The following is an 11,307-nucleotide window of genomic DNA, read 5'->3' as shown; positions in this document are numbered from 1 at the left end:
TTTATCTATGTTTCTGCTTGTGTTCAGGAAACTGTTTGTGGGCTTTCTTGTGCATCATCTTTAGGGACGACGGCCTGACCCCCCCCCCCCCCACCCCTTCAACCTCTGCAGAAATGCTGGCAGCACTCATTCGTCTATTTCCCAAAGACAACCTCTGGATATGACGCTGAGCACGTGTACTCAACTTCTTTGGTGGACCATGGAGAGGCTTGTACTGAGTGGAACCTATCCTGGTAAACTGCTGTATGGCCTTGGTGTCAAGTGACTCGTTAGTGTTACAAGGTCTCAGGTGTAAATGGGGAGCAGGTGTGTTAAATTTGGTATTATCGCTCTCACCCATACTGGTAACTGGAGGTTCAACATGGCGCCTCATGGCAATAACTTATCACAAGAACTCAAGAACTCTCTGAGGATCTGAAAAAAAGAATTGTTGCTCTACATAAAGATGGCCTAGGCTAAAAGAAGGTTGCCAAGACACTGAAACTGGCCAATTGGGCCCAAGTTGGACATTTTCACTTAGGGGTGTACTCACTTTTGTTGCCCGCAATTTAGACATTAATGGCTGTGTGTTGAGTTATTTTTAGGGGATGGCAAATTTACACTCTTATACAAGCTGCACACTCAATACTTCACATTATAGCAAAGTGTCATTTCTTCAGGGTTGTCACATGAAAAGATATATTAAATTATTTTAAAAAATGTGAGGGGTGTACTCACTTTTGTGAGATACTGTATCTTTGCCCTTTTTTTCACCAGTCATCTGGTACCATTCCAGTCACTAATCTGTCCATACAAATTAGGAATAACAGTCTGGCTATTACCTGGCTAAGTTCTTTGAGGACTCTTGGTTGTAAACAATCAGGTCCTAGTGATTTATTTGTGTTGTTTTTCAAGTCTTTTTTGAACACTTGCTTCTGCTAGCCATAAGGGTGCATTCTGTGTTGTCTTATTAATGATACAGTCTTAATTACTATACCCCTCCTTTTTCTTTGTAAAAACTGAGGCGAAGAATGCCTTCTCCTATTCATTTGTATTCAAGTGCCCTGATCATCCTTAATGGGGCCAAAAAAGCTCTAACCTCACTTTCTTACTGGTTAATATAAATGTTTTTGAGATTTTCTTTTCTCTAAGTATCTCTCATCTCATGCTCTATTTTAGCTGCCCTGATTGCACTCTTACTTTTTTATTGCATTTCTTGTTGTTTTGGAATGCCGATGATGACTCTTCAGCCTTATATTTTAGCCAATGTTTTTCTTTTTTATGTGCCTTTTTACTTTAAACTCTAGCCACCCAGGTTTAACTTTGGCTCTTTTATATTTGTTGCCCATTGGAATGCACTGGCTAATGCCACTATTTATTATGTTCTTGAAGCACTCCCATTTTTCTTCAGTGTTTAATATTTCTTGAATTTGATCCCATTTATTACCTTGTAGTATGGAGCGCAGTTCAGAAAAGTTGGCTCTCTTGAAACTTAGTGTTCTTGCATTACCCTCAAGCCTTCTTTTCCTGTGGTTTACGTTGAATGTAATCACTCTGTGATCGCTGTTCAATATTTCTACGTTTGCGATCAGATCTGTGGTATTTGGAAGTAGTAGATTTAGCATTATCTCTAGTTGCGGCATCCCCAATTGACACATGAAGTGAAACATTTAAGGAATGATGATCCTTAGTGAGCAGTTCTGTCTGCCCATTCAATAACTGGATAATTTAAGTTGCCATTGTAATAACATTGCCATGCCTTGCCGCCATTCCTAACTGTGAGCAGTTTAGACTCCTCATCGTTCCTTCAGGTTAGGTGACCTGTAGCATACACCCACTTTTAATATCCAATTTCTTTCTTTTCTTTGAAGCTCCAGCCACAAGGATTCCACCTCCCTTCTTGCCTCAACAGCAATGTCATCCCTCGTGTTCACTAGGTAATCATTCTTAACATACAGGCACACCCCCTCCCCCTCTTCTACCCTCCTATCCTTCTGATAAAGGGAGTTCCCCCGGACAGTGGCAAGCCAGTCATGTGAGCGGTCTAACCAAGTTTCTGATATTCCTACAAAGAAGAAATCCTCCTCGCATATTGGCAGCTCCAGTTCTTCCACTTTGCCATTTGACCATCATGATAGTGATATGTGCAGTAAATGGGCAGCCTGGTAGAGAGTGATTATGTATCCTGGGAGCCACACATAAGGTCAAGACTTGCTGTATGATAGTGAATGGCAGTCTCAGCCTGGACCCCCAGCAGGCCACACCCCAAACACGTTTCACTCCGCCCACCACTAAAGTTTACTCATCGGGGAGGCCTGTCTACATGGTGGATTGCATATCAGGGTTCATACAGCAACGTCTGATAGGCATTTAGGAGGTGATCCTTCTGTCTTCTACGAGTCTTTTTTTTTTTTTTTCATATCTTAAGGGGGATTTTGTATCAAAAAAAAGTGCACCATAACCATGAGCCAAGCATTTGGCTTTCAGCTGCAGTGCACTCCCATAGACCTCCATTGGCTTGTTTTTACAGGTGGTGGCACCTGTCAAGCTCTGCAGGTTGAGTTAAAATTGCCACAGCCAAGTCGTGTACAGTGCTGTTAGAATTCAGGTGGGTTTCCAGTGAGAGGTAAAACCACTGTGGCTATCTCCTAGCCACCTGTGTGAAAGAGCCCTTGGAAATGTAATTGCTGGGAAAGTATTTTTTTTTACCTCTTCTCCAGGGGGGGTCTAAGAAGATTCAGCTAAATATATTTTGCATTCCCCTATTGACTAATGTTAATGTTCTAATTTGAGACCTGTCTGAAAATGCCCGATCCACTTTGTATTATATGAACAAATAGATGAAGTGATGATCTTCCATATACAGGGCCAGGTACAGGAATCAGTATAACATGTAATCAAAGTGCAACGCTAAACCAAATCGCTAAATAAATATCCCATAATAAGCTGAACAAAAAGTGTGAAGAAATATATATAATAACAACAATAATAAAATGACAGTGCAGTCCAAGGGAATAAAGTCCGCAGAATAGAAAACATATATCCCAGTGCAGTGAACAATCGCAGAACAGGGTCATGCCGCCTTCTGTGCTCCAATCCTTAATGTGAAAACCTTCCACCACTTGTAAATATGACTGCTTACCAGAACATATGGATGCAGTTACCCATACAGGTACTGGGTCAACCACATTTTGAATGTGTCCAGGAATGGTACTAGAAGACTCCAAACGTTTCCACATGTAACAACGCGATGAATCCACCCCACATAGATTGGTGTCAAAACAGTGCATTGGACTATAGAGATAAAGAAAAAGTAGAAAACGTACATTATTTCCAATAAACAAGCACTTGTAACATCATCCAGTATACAAGATCATAGCGCAATAGCCTGAATGGTAAGAAACCCAACGCGTTTCGTCTTCAAAGACATCATATGGACCCAATAGGTCAATACAGCTTTAAGGAGAGCCCACTAAAGCATGTGGGTGTTAAGCCTCGTAAACACGATCAGATTATCGAACAATCTTGCGTCCCATTTTTGTTGCATGCTAGTCTCATATCGAAAGTGAAGAGGTTACTTTTGTTCGAAATTTCCCTTACAACAGAATACAACTTCAGAAGTGATGTCATGTGTTGAATTGTTTTGTATGTGTTCTTTAGTTTCTGAGCATGCCTAGTCTTGCTCTTACGATTTTTTTCAGACGAAAACTGTACTACTTATACGAAAATCGGACGCTGTGTTGACGTACGATAACAATTTTATAGCCTGCACATCCAGATTTTGTCATCTGAAAATTCATAATTGGCTGTTGAAAGCACTATACTTACAATCTGAAAATCAGCAGATTGTTCGTCGGACTAAATTTTACTTCCGATTTTCGTGTCATGTGTACGGGCCTTTAAAGCCCACTCATTCTGCCACAATACATATGGGTTACATGGACTGAAAGGGGTTAGAGAATTTCCCCCCATGTGCATACCTCCTAACTTTTTACGATAGGTAGTATGAGGGACACCTATTAGCAAAAGTATGTAGGCATAGGACACACCTCTGCCACGCCCTCTTAAAGGAGAATTATACAAGAAAAGGACTTGTTAAACCCATCAAATGCTTTTTTTAACCACTACTATGTTTTTTATACTGGCTTTTGAAATTTACCAATGCAGAAATTTAGAAATCGGATGAAAGATTTAGCGCTGGGAAATACTTTTTGAAAGATAACTAGTGCATTTTATATACAAATATATAGGTCAGACTAAAATGAGGGACGCATGAGCAGGAAAAAGCGATAGAAGGACTTTGTTCCAAATCAGGACAGCCTCTCCAAATCAGGGATAGTTGGGAGGTAAGCCCTGCATTATTTTCCTCATTAGTAAATGTTAATGTACATACTGCAAAGTTTGAAAGGGAGCAGAAAGCATCTGTGTTTGCGGACATTCCTACCCAAACTTGTATTCTTAATTTTTAATTCGAGTGCTGATTATCACGGAACACAGACATTTCCTGCACTCTTATGCACATCCATTCACAGTGCACATACAGTTTTACTGTATAATAAACCCGGCACACACCCCAGAAGTGTGAGTGACACTTCATATAGTGTCAATTCCACTTTTGACTTGTGACACATATAAATTTAGCGCACCTGATTTTCTATACATAAGTTTATCCCCATTTGGTTCTAAGGTTGCAGCTGTATTTTGATCACAGATCCTGCGCACAATTTTTCCATACACAGACTATGTACTATTATAATTTTATTTTTTTTCCATAAAAAGGCCCACCAAAATCCTCAGCACCAGGCCCATGGTTCTCTTAATCCAGCCCTGAACTCACTCCTTCACTCAGCCCCCTACTCACCTCAGAGCACTGTCCCTTGGTTACACCCCTTACCCACCTCCCAGTACCTCCGCTTTTAGAAAGCAGTATCATTTTGTGATGCTAAATAATTTGTATAGAATTTGTTAATAATAATAGATCCCCTGCAGCCAGCAACAATACAACCCCCTTTCAACACTAGATCCTCCTTTAGAATCCCCAGCAACAACAGACCATCTCTGCAACAAAATACGTCCCCAGAAACAATAGAACCGCCCCAGCAACAGCAGGCACCCACCAGCAACAATAGATCTCCTAGCAGCCAACAACAGCAGATCCCTCCCTCAACAGTAGATCACTCCCTGCAACAATAGATCCCTCTGCAACAAAATACGTCTCCAGAAACAATAGAACCACCCCAGCAACACCAGACACTTGCCTGCAACAGTAAATCTCCTAGCAACCAACAACAATAGACAACTCCCTTAACAGTAGATCACTCCCAGCAACACCCCCACCCCCCCCCCTTGGGGGGATTCTTGATCTCTTGGGGATCCCTATATGGCCAATGGGACACCTTGATGTCTGACTCTTTGTTGAAACCTACACATATATTTATGGTAAGCACCTGTCTGTTTAGAATACCACGTTGAATGCATTTATATGAGGTTAATTTTTGTTTGACTGTAATCTTGCACTAAAATGTACTACTGTATACATTTTGGATATATACCTGTCTATGCATTGTCTTGATTAATTTATACCATACTAGACATTAAGCCCGTTAAATTAACGGGCGCTAGAACATATGTGGTCAGAGTCCCCTTTAATAGTGTGGTCAGAGTCCCCTTTAATAGTGTGGTCAGAGTCCCCTTTAATAATGTGGTCAGAGTCCCCTTTAATAATGTGGTCAGAGTCCCCTTTAATAATGTGGTCAGAGTCCCCTTTAATAGTGTGGTCAGAGTCCCCTTTAATAGTGTGGTCAGAGTCCCCTTTAATAATGTGGTCAGAGTCCCCTTTAATAATGTGGTCAGAGTCCCCTTTAATAGTGTGGTCAGAGTCCCCTTTAACCACTTAAGCCCCGGAAGATTTTACCCCCATTCCGACCAGGGGGTATTTTGCGATTCAGCACTGCGTGATTTTAATGGACAATTGCGCGGTCGTGCGACGCTGTACCTAAACAAATTTGACGTCCTTTTTTCCCACAAACAGAGCTTTCTTTTGGTGGTATTTGATCACCTATGTGATTTTTTTTTGATCATGCGCTATAAACAAAAAAAAGCGACAATTTTGCAAAAATAACAATATTTTTCACATTTTTTTATATGAAATTCCCCCCAAAAAAATTTAAAAATCAAATTTTTTAACATTTTTGGCCAATTTGTTTTCTGCTACATATGTTTGGTAAAAAAAAAATCACAATAAGCGTATTTTGATTGGTTTGCGCAAAAGTTATTGCGTTTACTAACTAGGGGAAAGATTTTTGTAATTTTTGTTGTTTTTTTTTTTAACGAGTAATGGCGGCAATCTGCAATTTTTTTTGCGGGACTGCGACATTGCGGCGGACAGATCGGACCCTTGACTGACATTTTTGACACTTTTGGGGGTACCAGTGACATTACTACAGTAATCAGTGCTATAAATATGCACTGTTACTGTAATAATGACACTGGCAGGGAAGGGGTTAACTTTATAGGGGAAGGAGGGGTTAAGTGTGTCCCTAGGGGCGTGTTTCTAACTGTGATTGGACATGGCTACTGGTGTAAGAACAGAGATCAACGGTTGTACATAGTAGAACTGTGTGATCTCCATTTTTACACAACACTAGATCCTCTTTTAGAATCCCCAGCAACAATAGACCCTCTCTGACAGGCGGCTTTGTTTACATTAGCCGCCTGCCTTTCTACCTTAATGGCGCACGATCGCGAGTGACCGGCGGACATCGGGTCCGCCGGTCACACGCACTGACTTCTTAGGGAACGAGCTGGGGTGCGCGCTCGCCCGCCACAAGCTAGTGACAGGCTAGTGACATACCGGTACGTCACTTTGCCTAGCTGGGGCTGACCGCCGCAGTATATGTGCTTGCGTCGGTCAGCAACCGGTTACTAGCGTGGTCAGAGTCCCCTAACAATAGTGTGATCAGAGGTCCCTTTTAATGTGCCCCAATAAGAGATGTGTTTGCATTCTCTCTCAGACTATATTCCATAATTTCTCACAAAAGAATACACTGCAATTCATCTGTCCCGATAGATGTGCAGAGAGCAGAGACTACAGCCCACCTCATATCAGTGTGTTAGGACAGGAATTCCCAAACTGTGGCCTGCAACCCAGTGGATCATGAGCCTCACATGAGTGGGTTGTCAACAGACACTGCTGCCAGCCCATAACAACTGCCTTTTCAGATTACGGTGATGAATTCTGTCATGAACAATAAAAGCCATTTAAATGTTGTATTCAATGTACTTCATAATGCACATATATATATTAAAGACTTTACATTTCATTCTGCACAATATATATATATTAGAAAAGAATAAATACAGCATGGCACTTCAGCTCTGCAGTCCTATGGGTAATTTGCATAAACCACTCCAACCTACCAATCAGACAGTAGACGTTATCTGCTTTTACTTCTACTGTCTGATTGGTAGGTAGGAGTGGCTTATGCAAATTACCCACAGAACTGCATAGCTGAAGTGCCATGCTGTATTTATTCTTTTCTAATATATATATATTGTGCAGAAGGAAATGTAAAGTCTTTAATATATATGTGCATTATGAAGTACATTGAATACAACATTTAAATGGCTTTGGTTTTCTTATTCATGACAGAATTCATCACCGTAATGTGAAAAGTCAGTTGTTATGGGCTGGTAGCAGTGACTGTCAGCAATTCATTCAGATGCCACATGGTTTGAATCACTTCCTAACAGGCTACCATTATGCCATTCACTTGATTTGTTAATCATATTTGTACAGATATCAGTAGTTATTGGCGGTGATTTTAACTGTCCGATTGAGGAGGATAGGCGCAGCTCCAGCATGTACGCGAAGCTCAACACCGCGTCTAGGCTGCTCAAGGAGATGATTGCGGAGGCTTCCTTGAAGGATCCATAGGGAAAGGTTCCGTGAACTATTCGTGGTGCCGTCCTGATGGATCTGTGCGTTCTAGGATAGACTTCGTGCTCACCTCCAAGACAGTCAGACATCGCGGGTTCTCCATGGTCCCCTGCTTTTTCTCTGACCACAGGGACATTCACTTCCGGGGTGACCTGGGCGAGGGCTTTGCCCCCGGTCCGGGCTCCTGGAAGCTGAATGGTACCCTGCTGGTAAATCAGGAACTGCTGGAGGAACTCAGGGAGGCCTACATTACCTGGAAGGAGGACAAGAGGTTCTTCGGAAAGGTAAGGGCACAATGCCTCCGTCGCTGAGGGAGGAGATGACCACGATTTTGTATAAGCGGAAGGGGGAGAGATGGGATCTGAAAAATTGGCATCCCATCTCTCTCTTGAACGTGGACTACAAAATCCTCGCCAAGGTTCTGGCCAACAGGCTGAAATCTGTCATCGGACAGATCATCCACCCGGATCAGACTTGTAGCATTCCTGGCCGCAGGATTGCGGACAGCCTTGCGCTTGTCCAGGACACGGTCCAGTACATTCGAGGCCGCCGTGTGACCAGGAAAAGGCCTTTGACCATGTCTCCCATGAGTTTATGTGCAGAGCTCTGCGCAGGTTTGGTCTTGGGGACATGTTTTGTTCGTATGTGAATGTGATGTATTATGACATTTGTAGTACGGTGTTGGTGAATGGCTGGAAAACTGACCCTTTCCCTGTTCTCTCTGGGGTCAGACAAGGCTGCCCTCTCTCACCTCTGCTTTTTGTTTGCTGTATAGAGCTCTTTGCCGAATGCATCCGACAGAACCCAGAGATCAGAGGGATCACCGCACCGGGACCGGACAGAAGGGTTGTCAAGTGCTCACTCTACATGGACGACGTAACGGTGTTCTGTGCTGACCAGCGCTCCATCGACTCGCTCGTCCAGACCTGTGAGGACTTTGGCAAAGCTTCAGGGGCAAAAGTCAACTGCGGGAAGTCAGAGATCATGCTCTTCGGAAAGTGGTTCCTGCCTTCTTCTGCATCCATCCCTTTCAGCATCAAGGCGGACTTCATCAAAATTCTTGAAGTTTGGTTTGGAGCTGAGGGCGCAGCCCTGAAGTCTTGGGAGGAGAGACTGTCCAAGATGAGACAAAAGTTTGGACTATGGAGCCTCAGAGAACTCACCATCGAAGGGAAAACACTGGTACTCCGCAGCGAGATTCTCCCTGTGTTGCAGTAACTCGCCCAGGCCTGGCCCCCCCCCCCCCCCCCCCCGGGTCAACACCTGTAAGGCCATCACCAGGGCAGTGTTCCACTTCATCTGGGGCTCCAAGATGGACAGAGTGAAGCGAGCAGTCATGTTTAAGGAACCCCTCAAGGGCGGTAAGGGCGTGCCCGACATCGCAACGTTACTGGGGGTGTTCTTTGCTTGCAACTGCATCCGCAGGACTTTGGTTGACAGAACTTCAAACTCTGGCGGCAACTCCATGTCCCGGTTTTTCCTCCTGCCTCTTTGGAGGTCCCTTGGATGGGACAAATGGGACAGCTCCATCCCCTACAACTGGGACACTCCTTGGTACTACTTGGACACTTTCAAGTTCATCAAGGAGCTGGGGCTGCATGGAGTTAAGCCCGACTTGTGGAAGCCAAAAACTATCTACAAGTTGATCAGAGCATCGGACATTGTTGAGACTGTTCCAGGCCTCCCTTCAGCCACATGCAAAGTGGTCTGGAGGAATGTTTCTTCAAAGGGACTCACCAACAGGCATAAAGATCTGGCGTGGATGGCTATCCAGGGGGGATTGCCACTCAGGACATTTATGCATGCCAGAAACTTGTGCAGATACAGGCACTGCCCCTTTTGTATCATCCATGAGGAAACGTCCTTCCACGTTTTCTGGGAGTGCTCCTTTGCACAGAGCCTGTTGAGGGCCTTGGAACCTGAACTTAGAGACTTTGTTCCACAGTCTGCCATCACACACTTCGGTGTGCTGAACTGACTTTTTCATGGGACTTTTTCCCAAGAGGACATTGACAACGCCTGGCGGGTGTTGTGTTGCTTTAAGGACGCTGTATGGTGCGCCAGAAAGCGCCTTATCCACCAGAGGGAGAGGATGTCCATTGAGGACTGTCGCAGACTGACCCACAGTCTGCTCAGAGACTATAACCTGATGGATCTCATGGAGGAAGAGGAGGTCTGAAGATTTCCCCCTCCCCCACTCTCCCTTGTGTGTCTTGTCCATTCAATAAAGCTTTGGGCCTGTGATTTCATTCCCCTCCCCTTACCCCACTCTCCCACCCCCCCATCACACCTGTCGCTTTTTTGAAATGTTTTATTATTTGATATCGTTTAAGGAATGCAACGTATAGATAACGTATTTTTCAGTTTCATGCTTTAGGGGTATTGCGGCGTCATGCATGATGTGATGGCACGGGGTATCCTTACTCCGCACAACACATCAGGCATCATACCGCAGAATGAATGTATGTGATTGAATGTATTTATTAGTATGACCGGAAATGTATTGTAATGTAGTGTATTTATGCGCTGCGTCGCAGTACAGGGGAGAATGTACCCCGAAAAAGTATTGTTTTTTGTATATCTTTTATGCAAATAAAGATTACATTTTCAACCAAAAAAAAAAAAAAAAATTGTACAGATATCTGTACCTTGTTGTCATTTGAAATATGTATTTTTATGAGGTTTTCAATATTGTTTGTATTACTCAGCCCTTTTCTTTCTTTTAAAATGTTCAATAAATGTTTTTGCAATTTTAAATATTTACCCTTTATTTGTTTGTTACTCCCTATATGTGAATGCCTCGCTAAATCCCCACTGGGACCACTTGTTCTCCTTGTTGTATCATACATTTTTGGGGGGATGGCATGACACATACCTAGTAGTGATCGACCGATTATCAGCAAAGCCAATATATCGGGGGCCGATATGCACTTTGCCCGATATATCATAATCGGCCTTTTGATTTACCGATATTGCCGATATTACGGGAAAGTGCTTGTACTGGAGTGATGCCTGCAGCTAGAGGCATCGCCCTGGTACCAGTGTCCATACCCGACAGTCGGCTGTCTTGTAACGACAACCGATGAGGCTGAGAAGCCGCCAGGCTGTCATTCCAAGGAGTGGGAGGGGATGTCCCCCCCACCACCTTCCGCGGCTTGCCCGGGTCTACCGCCACCGTCTGACCGGGTCTCCATCTGCACCACCGCCATCTGACTGGGTCTCCATTTCTTTGAATTCTGCGCCGCCGAGTATGATGACATCACTTCCGGGTACTGGCGGCGCCGAATTAAAAAAACGTACAGCATTCAAAACAGCCAAACTTGGCGTTTTTAATGCTTTTAAGTGCAGAGGAGGGGTTTGGGGTCTTTTAGACCCCAGATCCCTCCACC

The 11,307-nt window shown here is 43.7% G+C and overlaps 1 pseudogene across 1 annotated transcript; it reads left to right on the top strand.

Moving 5' to 3' along the window:
* The first annotated feature begins 8,902 nt into the window (after nucleotides 1–8,902).
* Nucleotides 8,903–10,097, top strand: LOC309564178 (annotated as a pseudogene). Its single transcript has one exon. The product of its transcript is annotated as an uncharacterized misc_RNA (transcript).
* Nucleotides 10,098–11,307: the final 1,210 nt, after the last annotated feature.

Source organism: Pelophylax lessonae (assembly GCF_965119305.1).
Source record: "Pelophylax lessonae genome assembly, chromosome: 9".
Taxonomy (NCBI): Eukaryota; Metazoa; Chordata; class Amphibia; order Anura; family Ranidae; genus Pelophylax; species Pelophylax lessonae.
Note: the sequence above shows the minus strand (reverse complement) of the source record. Positions and strands in the feature narration are given on the sequence as shown.